Source organism: Capsicum annuum, chromosome 8, assembly GCF_002878395.1.
Source record: "Capsicum annuum cultivar UCD-10X-F1 chromosome 8, UCD10Xv1.1, whole genome shotgun sequence".
NCBI classification, from domain to species: Eukaryota; Viridiplantae; Streptophyta; class Magnoliopsida; order Solanales; family Solanaceae; genus Capsicum; species Capsicum annuum.
Window position 1 is genome coordinate 22,389,132 of NC_061118.1, and position 19,591 is coordinate 22,408,722.

The window sequence follows — 19,591 nt, forward strand, 5'->3', positions numbered from 1 at the left end:
CTCAAATGTCTCTCGACATATTTAAGCATCTAATTTCCTAATCCTCTCGGACTTAGGGAATTTCTGTTCACTGTCCAGATTTTACCTCAAGTTAACCAACCTTGTTACATCGCTGATTATTAAATGAAGTATTTCTGAGTCCCTGTTGATAATTCACTTCCTACTATATATGATTTCTTTCTCAATCGAATCAAAGTAGGTATGTCTACTGTTTGCAACTAACAGATGTTAATTAAAATCTCAGAATTATCAAAAAATCCTAACACCTATTAAATCTTGAGTGTTTAGCACTGTCATGATCTAACCCTAGATCCCATAATTCAGGTTAATGGAGTTTAGCTACTCATGATGCAAGGAACAAGTACACGAATTGAATTCATAAGTGATAAGATTAACTTATAACGATGATAAAGATCAAAAAAATATAACTTGAATTGATTCACAAGACAAAACTCCCAAAATATTGGTCTAGAGAGAGAGAGAGAGAGAGAGAGAAATCATGTGTTGCAAATTATGTTGATTCCTCCTAGAAACCCCTAAAACAAGGCTTTAAATAGTTAACCCTAAATAAGGAAACAAAATAGAAGTTTCAGCTTTTCCTCGAAATAGATGACGACGTCCATGATGGCTTACCAGGAATCTGATGGCTTATCACAGATGTCGTCAGCTCCTCTGCATTTTTGGCTCTTGCTGCCAAGGCTGACGATGATTATGATGGCCTATCACCATCTTGACGACGTGTCATGGATGTCGTCACAAAACTTTCTTCAACTTCCATCTTCTGTTTAAGGCTGACAGCATCCTTGACAGCTTATCACCAAGCTGACGAAGTGTCATGGATGTTGTCACAAAACTATCTTCAACTTCCATCTTCTGTATAAGGCTGACGACGGCCTTGATATCTTATCACCAGGATGACGACTTATCATGAATGTCATCAGCGACACTTATCCTTTATTTTGCTTCACTTTTCAACCTTTTTGCTTCCATTATTTTTGGTTCTCCTATATCTCAACATTTACTGCAAAAATTAAAGTTAACTAATCAAAAACAACTAAAGTTGCTCAAGACCTTACAATTATTTAGAGTTAAAAGCCTCAAATGTGTTAGCATAGGCTCACACATCAAATATTTGGCCACAAAATCAGCCACATCCTTCTTCAGACCATTCTACCAATACATCTCCTTGAGATTATGATACATTTTCGTCGAACTGGGATAAATGACATAGCGTGATTCATGCACCTCGACTAATACCTTTTCTCAAAAACCATCTACATCAGGAACACATAACCTCCTTTGGTACCGCAGGGTACCATCATCGCTAATCTTAAATGCCATTACCTTTTTCCCACCTATATTACCTTTTAATTGGCGAAACCCAAGAAGTTTCGAATGACGGTTAGAGTCATGGGTCTAGACCACTTCTTAACCATCGCCACCTTTTGTGGATCCACTATGATCCCCTCACTAGAAATAATATGACCCAGAAAAGTGACAACGTTCAACCAGATTTCACATTTTGAGAATTTGGCATACAACTGCTGCTCTTTTAAGGTATGCGACACCACACAGAGGTTATTGGCATGATCCACCTCACTCTTAGAGTACATCAAAATGTCATCAATGAACACAAAAATGAACAGATCTAGAAACTAATGGAATACCCTATTCATAAAATCCATAAATGTCGCCGGGGCATTGGTCAAACCAAATGACATAATCAAGAACTAAAGTCCCCATACCGAGTAGAGAATGTTGTCTTAGGGATATCCACTTCCCTAATCTTAAGTTGATGATACCCAGACCAAAGATCTATCTTTGAAAAGAATTTTGAACCATCCAACTAATCAAATAAGTCTTCTATTCTAGGAAGATGATACTTGTTCTAAATCGTCACCTTATTCAACTATTGATAATCAACACACATCTGAAAGGAACAATCCTTTTTATGCACGAATAACACTGGTGCACCCCACGAGGACACACTAGGATGGATGAAACCCTTATCCAAAAGATCCTTAAGTTGCTTCTTGAGTTCCTTCAACTTAGTCAGAGCCATTCTATAAGGAGGAATAGATATTGGACGAGCATCCAAAACAAAATTAATCCCAAACTCAATCTCCCTATCTGGAAAAACACCAGGAAAATCATTCGGAAAGACTTCAGGAAACTCATTCACCACCGAAACCAAATGCAAATAAAGACCTTCCAAGTTAGAGTCTTCAACCCAGACCAAATGCTAGAAACACCCTTTAGAGATTAACCTCCAAGCTCTAATATATGATATAAACTTTCTCTTAGGAGCTAGGGAACCACCCTCCTATTAAATAACCGATTCACCAGGGAACTTGAAGAAAATATTACGGGTCCGACAATCTAAGGACGCGTAGCACGAGTATAACTAATCCATCCATAGAATGACATCAAAATCCACCATATTTAATTCGAACAAATCCACCAAAGTCTCCTTACTTCCAACAGATACAACACATCCCCTATACACTCTTTTAGCAACCATAGAGTCACCTACCGGGGTAGAAACATAAAAAGAATGCAAAATAACCTTATATCAAAACCAAAATACACAATCACAAATAGGGTCACATAAAAGAGAGTGGACCCTAAATTAAGTAAATAATACACGTCACTAAAAAAGGTTGTAACGTACCAGTCACGATATCAAGTGATACCTCAGACTTCTGTCAGGACACAAGAGCCTATAATCGATTCTGGCCTATGCCGGTACCAGAAGCAAAAACAGATGCAGAAGCAACACTCCTGGGTGCAGGAGCAGATGAAGAGGAAACCAAAACATTGTTCGCTCTCGAAGCACCCTTACCAACTGGATAATTTCTAAGTATATGTCCTGGCTGACCATATTTGAAGCACCTGTCCCTCCCTTCATCACAGAAGCCCCGATGCAATCGACTACAGAACCTACAAGGAGGGCACGATAACGCCGAATATGCCCTACTATCCTAAGATTGGGAACTTTATGCCCTGAAGTTATCGCAACCTTACTGATGCCTGTCTCCCGACTGCTTTGGGTAGGGAGCACTAGTTATAAAGAAGGAACTAGAACTTCCTCACTTCTTATTGGGCCACTTATCACCATCTCGATAATTTTTCTGTTGCCATCACCTTTCTTAAAGAATCTAAAATTCTTACCCTTTCTTTTACCTACCTTATCCTACTTTTTATTCTTCTCATCTACCCGTTGTATTTGAACAACCAACCGAAAGATATCCATGTCCTTGATCAGCAAGGCAGTCTTGCTTTCAAGGATCAACTCACGATACAGTCTTGGAGAAAACTTTCTCATCCTAGCCCTTATATCCAACAGTATTTTTAGAGCATAACTAGACAGCCAGTGAAATTTCAAGGCATACTCCTTGACCGACATCTTCCCTTGTATCAGATTAACAAATTCCTCTACTTTTGCTTCTCTCAACTCTTGAGGAAAGAAGCAATCCAGAAAGCATTAGAGAAAGTCTCCCACGGAGATGACTCATCAAACTCGCCCCTTTCCTGATCCCACTCCTCATACCATTAGTACACCATATCCTTTAACTGATAGGTAATAAAATTTACCTCTTCCACATTCATGGCCTGCATGACCCTGAAGATCTTTTTCATCTTATATGAAAAACCCTGAGGATCCTCCTCCACCTTAACACCAACAATAGTTAGAGAACTCAACCTCATAAATTGTCCAACCCTTGTGGCCTCAAAAGAGAGAATACCAAATACACTATACTCATCCTAAGAAGCTACCAACTAAGTAATCATATGGATCAACTGATAAAACTCCACATTTGTCATGTCTGCCTGATGATCTTGAGGAGAACTAGAAGGAATCAATAGAACTCTAGAATAATCAGGGATGGGACCCCTAGACCAAGTATGGAGCCCATGAGTAAAGTGTGTCCCATTAACATTATCCCTAGTTGGGACAGAGGAGTTTTTGTGAGCTTCAGATTATTGAGGTATGATCTAAAAGGTGAATAAACAGGAATTAGAAAAGATTCCAAGACTTAGACTCCAAGCTTAAAAAAAAACACAAAGAAAGAGAGATATTTCTAAATGCCTTGAAGCCTCTCTCTTATGAGTGTGGCGCGCTACACACCCTTAAAAGAGACTCTACTCTACATGGCTTTATGGACTCCCAATTGACCATGAACCTAAAGCTTTGATACCAACTTGACACGACCCGAATCAGGCCCTTATCGTAAAGGGCATCCCAAGTCCAACCAGGACTGGGGACCACTCCTATTACCTAAACTAACCTCTAAACATGTACCCTGAGTCATATAGATTTTGAACATATAACAAAATAGCATTTTGTACAATTCCAAATTCTGGGATAGGTCCATAATTGTGACCAACCCAAGCAAGTCCAACCACCCAATACCCAACCAATAACCATGCCAAAACCAAAATAATAACCAATACGAGTCCACAATGTAATAGGATAAAACAATCATAAATACACTCAAATGGTATTAGCCATAATACCAATACCAATGCTAAGGCTGACACCACTACCGACACCACTCATACCAACCCATAGTAGTCCCACAAAGCCTCTAACCAAAAGTAAAATAATATTTGATTGGGACATGCCCCCAACCATAGCCAAAACTATAGACTATATAATGACTAAAGTATAAAAAAATATCCATGACATAAAATAGAGCCTTTTGAAATATGGAAGATCAACACTTTAATCCACCAAGGTGATCTTGAATTTGATCACTGAGTAGAAGAAGTTGAATAGGCGATTCCTACATCACATAGGGATACAACGCCTAAAGACGGGTTAGCGGATGAACGTTAGCATGCACTCAGGATAAGGATAAAATAATGCCAACCTTTAAAACTAAGTAAACCAACCATATGCATTCACTACCATACATATATATATATATATAATTATGTTGGGAAAGGGAATCGGGTTTAGTATGCCTTTAAAACTATTAACATGGGAATGTGTAGCTTAACCATCCTAAAACCACCACGGGTTATATGGGTCTACTGTAACCCCCTGAACGGGCCCCGATGCATATAGCCGCACGAACTGGAGATACCATAGGAGTAGGGAATTCTCGAGTACCCTTCGCTCTCCATGATACATATGTACAAGTGTCCTTAAGGGATTCCCGTGCACCCCGTAAGTATTATATATGGTCTTCATGGCAAATCCTCATGTCGGGCAAACATGAGTTTCCAGTGTCCATCCATTAGACTCACACCTTTCATGGTTAGCTATCACACCCTGCCATTATTGATCAATTAAAACCACTAGCACATAAGCAAATCACCAATCTATTTATTATTAACTAAGGCTATAAGTAGTGGTATCGCCATATCGACTATAGCTTGCAAGCAATGTCCTTAGCCATCCTGTTTAAGTAAAGGTATTCCCACTTTCCTATAAATTACATTATTAAGTATACTTAGGGGAATCCTATATACCCAACAAGTGATCATTATTATGTTTGCTTAAGGGATTCACTTATACCCCACAAGGCTTTCTGTTAGACTAACCATAATAACCAAGACCTTACCATTTAATTATTTCAAACTATTTAAACCATTTATACTATTTAGGGTACTATTACTGAGTCATACCATACAGAGTTCAATGAAAGTCCAATAGTTTAACCAAAAACATTCTTATAGGTATTTTATCAAACAAGTTGGGGGCATAATGTTTTCAAAGCCAAAACCATGTACCAATTAACTATTCTCATGCAACCAAATGTTCAAACCATCATAATAATATGAAAACTATAAGTAAAAGACATGGGAAAACCATAACCAACCATTGTAACCAAACCCCCGATATGTACTTGAAAATCCAAAACCATACAATATTTATGCCATAAAAACAATTCATAAAATATGTCTTTATTTGAAACTAACAATTAGGGAGGAGTAACCTGCCTTAGATTAAGAAGATAACGGAGAGAAATCACCCTTGTAAGCCACAAATTAATCCTATTGCTGAAACCCCAGCCTTCCTTGACCCAAGATCCTTGAGAGAATTTGAGAGTGTTTTAAGAGAGTTTGATTGATTGAAAATAGGTTAAATAATATACCAAGAGTGTTATAAGTTATGGGACCTTAAGTAGTTAAGAGAGGAAATGTCCAGATTACCCCCAACTTAAACTGCTTAAAAATCATGCAAGATGGTAGGACCACCCCACCCCAATCATACCTTAAGGTACTAGTGGTACCCTTATCTTATACCCTAGGCCTCCCCTTGACCCCAACACTGTCCAACATACAACCTCCCAAGCCAAACAGTACCCAACCATACGATTAGTACCATAAAACCGTACCCTAGGCTAAATAGAATCACCTAGACTAAACTTTAGGCAATATATGACTGACATCTTACCATTAGTACCCTAATATACGACTAGTATGTTCCAACCGTACCTTGGATAGAAACCATCTAACCCACACTGGTCACCATACAACCATAACTCACCAAACCATACCACATCATAGGACTAGTACCCCAAGTCATATGATGTCCAGAAGCCAAAAATAGAGAAATTTTCTAAAGGTCAAAACCCAGGGTATTTTAATTGCCTATCACTAGTATGCGTATATATCTATCAGTCTTTAGGGGTTACATAGGTATGGTTAATGAGTATGGTTTATGGTGCATTGTATGTTGATTGATCCTTTTGAGCCTAGGGCAGTGGGGGTTCATGAAAGGCTTGGTTAGGTCTTGATTATCTGGATTAGCCAGTTACCCGTGTTGTTGTTTCTATTATTATTATCATGGTTATAATCATTCTTATGGCTAGTTTATGAAAGATTGGTTAATAATTTGGTATCAAGATTTGAGGTATGTTTCTGGCTTTTCTATCTTATGATTATATTATTATGCATGATTACCTTATGATTAGACGTTTGGATTAGAAACCCTAAGTATGCTAGCATTAGTCCCTGCTATGATTATAAGGTCTTCAGATGCTAGCCTGATGATATATATATATATATATGTACGTATGTATGTATATCTATTTATATGTAGCTATGGTATTACCGTATATCCATCCTTTCCTTCATTTATTCAAAATATTATATTTATTTCTTGGCCTTGTAGACTTTTATATATCCTTTTTTCACTCTTTTAATCGTACATTGGCCGGTGATATACGGTATAGTGTTGAGATTCCTGAGTATGGCTAGAATAGGATAGTTTATTCTTAATACTTTTTTAGCCTTATTATGTTAGTTTCTTGAACATGAATAGGATAGTTTATCCTAATTATAGCATTGGCTTTATTATGTATTTATTGAATATTTGGGTTTAGAATCTATTTTTATTTATATGTTGTATAAATCAGCATTATCTTTGGAGCTCAGCCGGTAGATGCCTACTGAGTACTACGTGTTTGGTACTCATACTCCACTTCTGCAGCCTACAGATCATAGTATGGATTATCACCGGTGTTATGTGCATCGTGTGGAGAAACCATAATTTGGAGACATAGAGTGAGCTCCTAATGCTCTGAGTATTACTTTTCTCCCTCATATGTACTAGGCTAGTCTCTTTGTTGTATTCAGAGATAGTTGTATCTATATATTCATTTAATATCTTATTTGTATCCTTCTTAAGTTAGAAGCTCTTATACTAATACCACCAGGTTTTGGAACTATATTATGTAATTGATCTTTAATTATTTATTCCAAATTCTTTCCCTCCTCTTATGATAGTTTGTTACTGGCGGTTTTGAGCTATGGATTTAGCTTGCCTACTGGTAGATTAGAGTAGGCTCCATCATGGCCCGAGAAATTAGGTCATGATAAAAGGAGGATTCGTAGATCTTCTTTAAATATTAATTATCAAGAAGAGAGTCTTGATCTCTTTATGAATGTCACAAGAATATGTGGGATTTCGAGATGACACTTCAAAGGAAGAGGCTATTCTTTAAATAGGTATAATTTTTAAGATTTAGGATAGAGTAGCCTTAAAAAACTTTAATAGAAACTGGATTAATCTTACAAAGGTCCACAAAATTTAATGTCTATAAATTCCCCTACTTCAAGGCTTGTCACATTGTAGACTTGATGAAACTCAATGATGAGTCTTGAAGAACTTTTTTATCTTTGTAATCTTTTGGCTCTAAATTTGCAAATTTGATTTGTGAGGGAAGAGATGACGGTCAAATTTGATCACACTAGGAATGTCAATTTATTTGCAACAAATTTTAATTCATGAAAAATAAAATTTAGCCATAAACAAAATATGAAGAAACAAGAATTTTTATTGATAAACTAAGTGGGTACAATTTTGTTCCTTCCTTAGTTTCTCTCTCTTGATTTTCGTCGTAATTCGAGGATCATTAGTAGCATATTTCTAGAACTTAGGATAATTTTGTCACGCCTAAAATCCTATTGGGGCGGACTGGCACCCGTAACCGAGGAGGCCCAGGAGAACCAGCTCATAACCTTATACTTCCCATGCATACCTCTATGACAACCTAAAATTCAGACAGCATCATGTCGCATATAAAAGAAAATAATCACCTGTATAAGCTCAAGCACACATATATATGTATATACAATACTTGGCCGTTGGAGCCATTACGTCTATTAACAAAACACCACCTTGACTGTACATTAGGTCTACAAAGCCTCTAGACAATACACAGAGTTTAACTAAGGTCGGGACATACCCCGCCATATAACTAACTTCTATACAATACCAAAAGTGACTGGATATAACACGGAAAGCTCCAAAGTAAACTGGAGCTTACCAAAAGCAGCTGGATATCCTGGCTCCTACTTGTGCAGTGTATGAGCTGAGGTACCTGTGCCTGCAGCATGAAATGCAGGTCCCCCATGGGGGATGTCAGTACAAAATATGTACTGAGTATGTAAAGCTGTAGATAATCACATATGATATAGGAGCTCAATAGAAATCAGAAACAAGTGAATAAATCATAATAGGAGTGGACGACACTTACTAGAACTTGTGACAACCTGTACATTGTATTTATTCAATCATTTTACCTTCGTTCTTATCATCTTTGTAATCATTACTGTACTATACTGTGACCATTAGGCTGCCTCCAGTACATATCAACTGCGATCGACCCATGATAGGCTTATGCCCCTAGGATACCACCCGATAAGAGAGAACATCCATCACTTAGTTCAATTAATCTTTGAGATTGTTATTTCGGTCGCCACCGCATTTTTGATACTTTGAAACAATGATACATCATTAAGAGACATATAAATAGACCATCAATGCAATAACAATGAAGTAAGAACTCATTGGTACATCAATGAAGTATTTTGGAGTCATCAATGCCATAACAATGAAGTAGGAACTTATTGGTAAATCAATGAAACGTTTTGGAGTCATTAATAGCACATGGATCTTGTTTGAGTAACCGGATACCTTCTGACATTCATTAGTCCAATAAACATGTAAGATTTGGAAAACAAGTAAGTATTGGAATGTCTTGACATCTTGTAGGGTGGAAACAAGTTCATTGGTAACGTAGGACATCATACAAAACCATTATGGATCACATGGTACTGAATAACTTTGGAAACTTTCTTAATAGAACAATTGTTCACTTTCATCCCAAAGATATGGTATAGAGTATGCTTTACATACCTGACTGTCAACCTTCAATACTAGTCCCAAATGGACTTCCCATCTTTTTGGATTACTTATCTACAATGAACATATATAGCAATCTAGTATTAGCAACCAAACGTCACAATTTAATTATTTGAATTCACCAAACTAGTGGTTAAGTAGTAAGCCTTAATTACACCATAAAGGGTGTCACTTTAACCCTCTTATACTCTAATTACATTAACATGCCATGCATATTCATACAATATCCTCCAATATCAAGTTTGGATTCATTTATCCTTCTAACCAATCCATTAAACCAAATTGAGTCATAGACATAAATAATCATCAATTCAATAGTATATCACCATATCCACCTTTCATAACTTAATTACCATATCCATCCTCCACAATTCAATACAACCAAACCATGTAAAATAGTCCATAACCCTATTTCCATCAACTTTCAATAACAACCAATACACATAATCCTCTATCCCACATATACATATGAAAAAGAACAAAGGCAAACAATATTCATACCTTAGAATTCACCTATTGATTATGCAATCCTATTTCCACAAATAACAGGTGCCGTTTGAAGCTCTCGAGATGACAAACGCAGTTATCGGATTACTTTGGAATTTCTATGGTTGAATCAAAAGTAATTTAAAGGTCAAATTTGGCTAGGGTTTGTTCTTCCTCAATGATTAATGATGAAAATGAATTTTTGAACTCATATACATGTATATATAAACATATTACCATCCATAATATAGTAGGAAATGACCAAAATGCCTTTAAAATTTAAATAACGTCAAATCTTTCCTTTGGTGGACTGTTTTGATAAGCTAAAGTAGATCGACCATAACTCTTTGCACCGATATAATATTTAGGAGAAATTGGTATCGTTGGAAGGTTAATTCAAAGGGCTTTCATTTCATATAAAGTAGGCCACCCAGTTTGTCCTGTACAAGGAGTTATGGTCAATTAAAATTGACCCTAAAAATCTATTTTGATAGGCTGAAGTAAAACGAGTATAACTCCTTACTCAAATGTTGGATTTGAATGAAACCAATTGCATTGGAAAGAAGACTCAAAGATATTTATTTTCATAGGTTGAAGATCTCCCAGTTCATTATGTTAAGGGAGTTATGATCATTCAAAGTTGATCCAAAAATCTGGCTGGCCTCAGTAGTTCGTGTGCAGGAAATTTTCCTGCACATTTACTATTCCCAAATATCCCGGCCACCGTTTTATAGTTTCGAACGTGCTCAATTATATACGAAACCTATACATTTTTGGAAATATTTATATCGGTAGAAATCTTATTTAATAACCTTCGCATGGAACCATCGACGGGCAAATTCCAGTATAAATAAAATAAAAAAAATTAATTCCATATAAATAAGACCAATACATGTACTTGAATACTCCAATACACGTACTTGAATATGGGGTGTTACATCCTTCCCCCCTTTAGGACATTCGTCCTCGAATATTAGCATAGTTATTCAACTGAAACAAGTTCAAGTCCATCATTAATATTCACATCATCACATAAATACTATGCATATATAGAAAAAAAACTTACTTGTTAATGTTCTAACTCCGTTTCTTGAACTTCCTCTTCATCTTTGAACAAATGAGGGTACTTAGATTTCATTTCTTCCTCAGCATCCCATGTAATCACTTCCCTTTGATGATTTCTCGAACGTACTTTCACAGATGCTATCTCTTTATTTTTCATCTTCTTAACTTGGCGATCTAGAATAGCAATAGGCACTTCCTCATAGGTAAGATTTTCCGTAACTTGCACATCCTCAGTAGAAGTAATATGTGATGGATCTTCGATGCACTTTCAAAGCATTGACACATGAAATACCGGATGTACTGATGAGAGCTCTTGGGGTAGCTCTAATTCATATGCAACTTGTCCAAACCATCGAGTGATCTTATACGGGCCTATATAACGTGGACTCAACTTCCCTTTCTTGCCAAATCTCATTACCCCTTCTTCCCAAATCTCATTACCCTTTCATTGGTGATACCTTCAAAAATACCCAATCACCTATAGAAAACTCTAGCCCTCTCCTTCTACTATCCACATATGATTTGTGTCGACTTTGGATTGTTTTCAGTCATTGCTGAATTACTTTAACCTTCTCTATGGCTTGATAAACAAGATCCAGTCCGAACAAAAGAGTTTCACCTACTTTGAACCATCCTACTGGTGATCTACACTTCCTTCCATATAAAGCTTCATATGGTGCCATTTTGATACTTGAATGATAGCTATTATTGTAGGCAAACTCAATAAGAGGTAAATGATCATCCCAGTTGCCCTTAGAATCTATTACACAAACTCGTAGTATATCTTCAAGTGTTTGGATGGTACGTTCTGCTTGTCCATCTGTTTGAGGGTGAAAAGTTGTACTCAACTTCACTTGTGTTCCCAAACACCTCTGAAAAGACTTCCAAAAGTTTGCGGTAAATTGGGTTCCCCGATCTGATATAATAGAGATTGGCACTTTATGTAATTGAACTATCTCTTTAATGTACAGCTTCGCATACTATTCAACTGTGTAAGTGGTCCTAACTGCTAGGAAATATACGGATTTGGTAAGCCTATCAACAATCACCCATATAGAATCAAACTTTTGGGATGTACGAGGCAAACCAATAACGAAATCCATGTTGATCATGTCCCACTTCCATCTTGGAAAATCAATTGGGTTTTTGGTGCTCAACTTTAACTTTTTGACAATTTGGACATTCAGCTATAAATTCTGCAGTGCTCTTCTTTATGTCATTCCACCAATACATATCTTTCAATTCTTGATACATTTTGGTTGATCCTGGATGAATGGAATACCTTGAACAATGTGCCTTGTCATAATTTTCTTTCTTAGCCTATCTACATCCGGCACACACAATAGGTTTTGGCACTGAAGTACTCCTTCTCGCATCAGCTCAAGTACCTTGGTCGCACCACTCTGAGTGTTCTCCTTAAGCTGTAATAAAATAGGATCTGCATATTATTTTTCTTTCACTTTAGCTACTAATGAAGATTCCGCAGCATGTACGATAAGCTCTTTATCCAGAGTTTCAAGAAAGTGAACTCCCAAACTAGCTAATTGGTGAAGATCTTTAATCATCCCTTGCCTTTCTATAGGCGCCATCATAGCCTTACAACTTAACACATCAGCTACCACATTTACTTTCCCTGGATGGTACAAGATATCAACATCGTAGTCCTTTAATAGTTTAAGCCATCTCCGCTGCCTTAAATTTAGATCCTTCTGATTAAAAATATATTGCAAGCTCTTATGGTCAGTATATATATCAACATAAACCCCATATAAGTAGTAGCGCCATATCTTTAAAGCAAAAATAATTGCTGCCAGCTCAAGATTGTGTGTAGGATAATTTTTCTCATGTGGCCGCAATTGTCTAGAAGCATATGCTATTAACTTACCATACTGCATCAATACACATCCTAAACTAATTCTGGAAGTATCACAATACACTGTATACCCTTCGGTGCCTTCTGGAAGTACCAACACAGGTGTAGAAATCAACTTGTTCTTTAAATCTTGAAAACTCTTCTCACAGGCATCATTCCATTAGAATTTGGATGCTTTATGGGTTAGCTTGGTTAAGGGTGCTGAAATGAAAGAAAAACCTTCAACAAACCTTCTATAATAACCGACCAAACTGAGAAAACTACGAATGTCCATAGGCGTTGTGGGCCTTGGCCAGTTCTTCACAGCTTCTATATTTTGAGCATCAACCTTTATCCCTTCACTAGATACAATATGACCCAAAAATGCCACCGACTTTAACCAAAACTCATATTTAGAGAACTTTGCATAAAGCTTACAATCACGAAGAGTCTGCAATTCCTGTCGTAAGTGATTGGCATGGTCCTCTTCTGATCTAGAATAAACTAGAATATCATCTATAAAAACTATCACAAATACATCTAGGAATGGCTTAAACACCCTATTCATCAAATCCATAAAAGTTGCGGGTGCACTTTTTAGCCCAAATGACATAACTAGAAACTCATAATGACCATACCATGTTTGGAAAGCTATCTTGGGTATATCTTTCTCTTTGACCCTCACTTGGTGGTAACCTGACCTCAAATCAATCTTAGAAAAGCACTTGGCGTCCTGTAACTGATCAAATAAATCATCAATTCTTGGGAGAGGATATTTATTCTTATTAGTCACCTTATTCAATTGTTGATAATCAATACACATCCTCAGTGATCCATCCTTTTTGCGCACAAATAACACTGGTGCTCCCCAGGTGGACATACTAGGCCTTATGAATCCCTTCTCTAGCAAATCTTTCAGTTGCTCTTTCAATTCTTGTAATTCTGTTAGGGCCATTCTATATGGAGGAATGGAGATTGGTTGGGTGCCTAGTATTACATCAATACCAAACTCTACTTCTCGTTCAGGAGGCAAACCTAGAAGATTTTCAGGAAATACATCAGAAAATTCATTTACCACCAGAACAGCGTGAAGAGTTGGTGGCTCCACTTCTGTATCCCTTACTCTAACTAAATGATATATATATCCCTTAGAAATCATTCTTCTTGCCTTAAAATAAGAAATAAATCTACCTCATGGCGCGCCAATTTCACCTTTCCATTCAAGGACTGATTCATTTGGAAAATGGAAATATACCTTTTTCATGTAGCAATCAATTGTGGCATAACAAGATGCCAACCAGTCCATACCCATTATAATATCAAAATCTACCATTTCTAACTCTATGAGATCAGCCATCGTATCATGACCACAAACAGTTACTATGCAGTTTTGGTAAACCCTTCTAGCTATAATAGATTCCCCAACCGGTGTGGACACTTCAAATGGATTAACTAACAGTTAGGGTATTCTTTTGAACTTTTTAGCAACCAATGGAGTAACATAAGATAATGTAAAACCGGGATCAATTAAGGTATATACATCGAATGAAAAGATAGACAACGTACCCGTAACCACATCTGGGGAAGCCTCTAAATTCTGTCGATCCGCTAGAACTCGTGGCTCCTCTATCACCTCTAACACGACCCATTGTTATGCACCCCTTCCTGAATAAGGCATTGATGATGATGATGCAACAAATGACCCCGTAGGTCTTGCCATACCCCCTATGCCCCTTCATGGGCATTCTCTCATCATATGCCCCAACATACCGCACCAAAAGCAAACATTGGTCCCCAGCCGATATGCGCCCAAATGATACCTTCCACATTTATTGTATGGCTCTCGAGGAGGTCTCGATTAGCTCATATTCCCTTGTCCTTGGTACCCCACTGTCCACGAACTCTGACTCTCACTTTTGTGCCCAAATTGATTTCCTCTGGACCCTTAGAACTGTGGTGGGGCACTAGCTGCAGAATAAGAAGATAATGGCCTAGGTGGTCTAGCAGAAAACTGTGGTATGAACCCTCTTTGGGATGCCATGAACTGCCCTGTAGATCTGGCCCTCTTGGAATATCTTCTTTCTAATTCTTGTGTTTTTCTCCTCTGCCTCTGATCTTCCATTTTCTGTGCAAAAGCTTGGATCCTCGCTATGTCCATATTTTTGTTCAAAGCGGCAATAGTACAATCTCTAGCCAAATATGGATCCAGCCTATCCACATATTGATGAACTCTGTTATCCATAGTAGCTACAACATTAGAAGCATATCTCGACAAGGAATTAAATCGGAGACTGTACTCTCTCACGCTTATATTCCCCTGACGAAGATTTAAAAACTGATCTGCACGGGCCTGATGAATCTCAAATGGAAAATAATGATCAAGAAATGCCTCTTTGAACTCTTTCCAAGTAGTTGGGGGTGCATCAATACCCCTAGATTATTTTCAGTCCTCGTACCAATATATAGCCTCCCCTTTAAATCTATACGCCGCTAACTCCACTGTCTCTCTATTCGTTACATGCATAACATCTAAGGCCCTTTGAATTTGATCAATAAAGTCCTGTGGGTCCTTGTTAAGATTTGATCCAGTAAAAGTGGGAGGATCCATCTTAAGAAAATCCTATGTTCGAAGGCTAGTTGCCCTACCTGTACCACTAGGACCCGTGGTAGGAATGGCTTGCCCTTGATCTTGCCCAGCAACTATACGAGTCAAAAGTTGCACTGCATTTCTAAGATCTTAATCAGCAGCATTAATAGGTGGCTCTGGGGATATAGTTCTCCTCCTCCTTATTTCTTCCAGAGTGGAAAAAGTTTCTGATGCATGCTCAGCTGGAGCCTCACTTTGATTAGCTGGTATAGTGGGTGACTTATTAGTCCCCTCTCTGGCAGCCACATCTACTTGCTTACCGGTATTCTTACTTCTGGTAACCGGCATCATTACTATAATGAGAGAAACAAATGGATTCAGTGGTCAACTATGACTTCATATACAATATAGGCTCTATCGCACGATCTAAGACACAAAGAAAAGAAACAATTCCTAAATGTCCATAGCCTTCTGTTTATAGATGCGGTGCACGATACACCGATAAATGAGACTCTACATAGACACGGCTTTGTAGACTCACTAGGATGAACTTCTCTGATACCACTTTTGTCACACCTCAAATCCTATTGGGGCGGACAGGCACCCATAACCGAGGAGGCCCAGGAGAACCAGCTCATAACCTTATACTGCTCATGCATACCTCTATGACAACCCAAAATTCGGATAGCATCATGTCGCATATAAAAGGAAATAATTACTTGTATAAGCTCGAGCACACATATATATGTATATACAATACTTGGCCGTTGGAGCCATCACGTCTATTAACAAAACATCACCTTGACTGTACATTAGGTCTACAAAGCCTCTACATAATACACAGAGTTTAACTAAGGTTGGGACACACCCTGCCATATAACTAACTTCTATACAATACCAAAAGTGACTGGATATGACACGGAAAGCCCTGAAGTAAACTGGAGCTCACCAAAAGCAGCTGGATATCCTGGCTCCTACTTATGCGGTGTATGAGCTGAGGTGCCTGTGCTTGCAGCATGAAATGTAGGTCCCCCATGGGGGACGTCAGTACGAAATATGTACTGAGTATGTATAGCTGTAGATAATCACATATGATATAGGAGCTCAATAAAAATCAGAAACAAGTGAATAAATCGTAATAGAAGTGGACCACACTTACTAGAACTTGTAACAACCTGTACATTGTATTTATTCAATCACTTTACCTTCGTTCTTATCATCTTTGTAATCATTACTGTACTATACTGTGATCATTAGGATGCCTCCAGTACATATCAACTGGGATCGACCCATGATAGGCTTGTGCCCTTGGGATACCACCCATAAACACATAAATAGGGATCAACCTATAATAGGCTTATGCCCCTGGGATACCACCCGATAAGAGAGAACTTCCATCACTTAGTTCAATTAATCTTTGGGATTGTTATTTCGGTCGCCACCGCACTTTTGATACTTTGAAACAATGATACATCAATAAGAGACATATAAATAGACCATCAATGCAATAACAATAAAGTAAGAACTCATTGGTACATCAATGAAGTGTTTTGGAGTCATCAATGCCATAACAATGAAGTAGGAACTTATTGGTATATCAATGAAACATTTTGGAGTCATTAATAGCACATGGATCTTCTTTGAGTAACCGGATACCTTTTGACATTCATTAGTCCAATAAACATGTAAGATTTGGAAAACAAGTAAGTATTGAAATGTCTTGACATCTTGTAGGGTGGAAACAAGTTCATTGGTAACGTAGGACATCATACAAAACCATTATGGATCACATGTTACTAAATAACTTTGAAAACTTTCTTAATAGAACAATTGTTCACTTTCATGCCAAAGATATGGTATAGAGTATGCTTTACATACCTGACTGTCAACCTTCAATACTAGTTCCAAATAGACTTCCCTTCTTTTTGGATTACTTATCTACAATGAACATATATAGCAATCTAGTATTAGCAACCAAAAGTCACAATTCAATCATTTGAATTCACCAAACTAGTGGTTTAGTAGTAAACCTTAATTACACCATAAAGGGTGTCACTTTAATCCTCTTATACTCCAATTACATTCACATACCATGCATATTCATACAACATCCTCCAATACCAAGTTTGGATTCATTTATCCTTCCAACCAATCCATTAAACCAAATTGAGTATAGACATAAATAATCATCAATTCAATAGTATATCACCATATCCACCTTCCATAACTCAATTACCATATCCACCTTCCATAACTTAATTACCATACCCACCTTCCATAATTCAATACAACCAAACCATGCAAAATAGTCCATAACCCTATTTCCATCACCTTTCAATAACAACCAATACATATAATCCTCTATCACACATATACATATGGAAAAGAACAAAGGCAAACAATATTCATACCTTAGAATTCATCTCTTGATTATGCAATCCTGTTTGCACAAATAATAGGTGCCGTTCGAAGCTCTCGAGATGACAAACGCAGTTATCGAATTACTTTGGAATTTCTACGGTTGAATTAAAAGTAATTTAAAGGTCAAATTTGGCTAGGGTTTGTTCTTCCTCAATGATTAATGATGAAAATGAGTTTTTGAACTCATATACATCTATATATACACATATTCCCGTCCATAATATAATAGAAAATGATCAAAATGCCTTTAAAATTTAAATAATGTCAAATTTGTCCTTTGGTGGACTGTTTTGGTAAGCTAAAGTAAATCGACCATAACTCTTTTCTCCGATATCGTATTTGGGTAAAATTGATATCGTTGGAAGGATAATTCAAAGGGATTTCATTTCATATAAAGTAGGCCACCCAGTTCGTCCTGTACAAGGAGTTATGATCGTTTGAAGTTGACCCTAAAAATCTATTTTGACAGGTTGAAGTAAAACGAGTATAACTCATTACTCAGACGTTGGATTTGGATGAAAACAATTGCATTGGAAAGAAGACTCAAAGTTCTTTCTTTTCATAGGTCGCACCTCTCCTAGTTCATTATATTAAGGGATTTATAATCGTTTGAAGTTGACTCAAAAATCTAGCTCTCAGTAGTTTGTGTGCAGGAAATTTTCTTGCACATTTACTATTCCCAAATATCCACGCCACTGTTTTATAGTTTCGAACGTGCTCGATTATATCCGAAACGTATCCGTTTTTGAAAATCTTTATATCGGTGGAAAGCTTATTTAATAACCTTCGCATGGAACCATCGATGGGAAAATTCCGGTATAAATAAAATAAAAAAAATTAATTCGATATAAATAAGAACAATACACGTACTTGAATACGCCAATACACGTACTTAAATACGAGGTGTTACAAATTTAAATTTGATTTCCATGAAAGAAAGATATTGTGAATTTTCTTGATGTATTTAATTATCAAAAAGAGAGGGTTTTGATCTCTTTGTGACACCCTAAGAATTTATGAAATTTTGGAGATGTTTTTTCAAGGAAATATTATATCCTTTAAATTAGCGTATTCTAAGGTTAAGTAAAGTAACCTCCAAGTTAGGTTTAGGGTAAAAATAACTTGCAAGAACTTTGACAGAAATTGAAATCATCATGCAGAATCTCATAAAATGTCAATGTCTACAGATATATCTTCAAAGAGAGGTGCATTAAATATCATTAATAATTTAAAGAATAAATAGGTATTTGACAAAGGAGGAAAAAAATAATATTTGGTGTAATTTAGAGAAGAGCATTTTATTTTGGTCTATATGGCAAAGTTAAAAAAGGTGAAAATCTAATTGGCGAAACAAATAGACAACCCCTTGAAGTGGGCATCAACTTTCAGTTAGATAGCTCAACAAGGACTTGTTCATTATAATCACCTCAAGTACGGCCAACTATGTCATTTTGATATTTTTTTACAATCAACAAAAATATACAATGTGCGTGCTACACTCACTAATGACCTATAATGC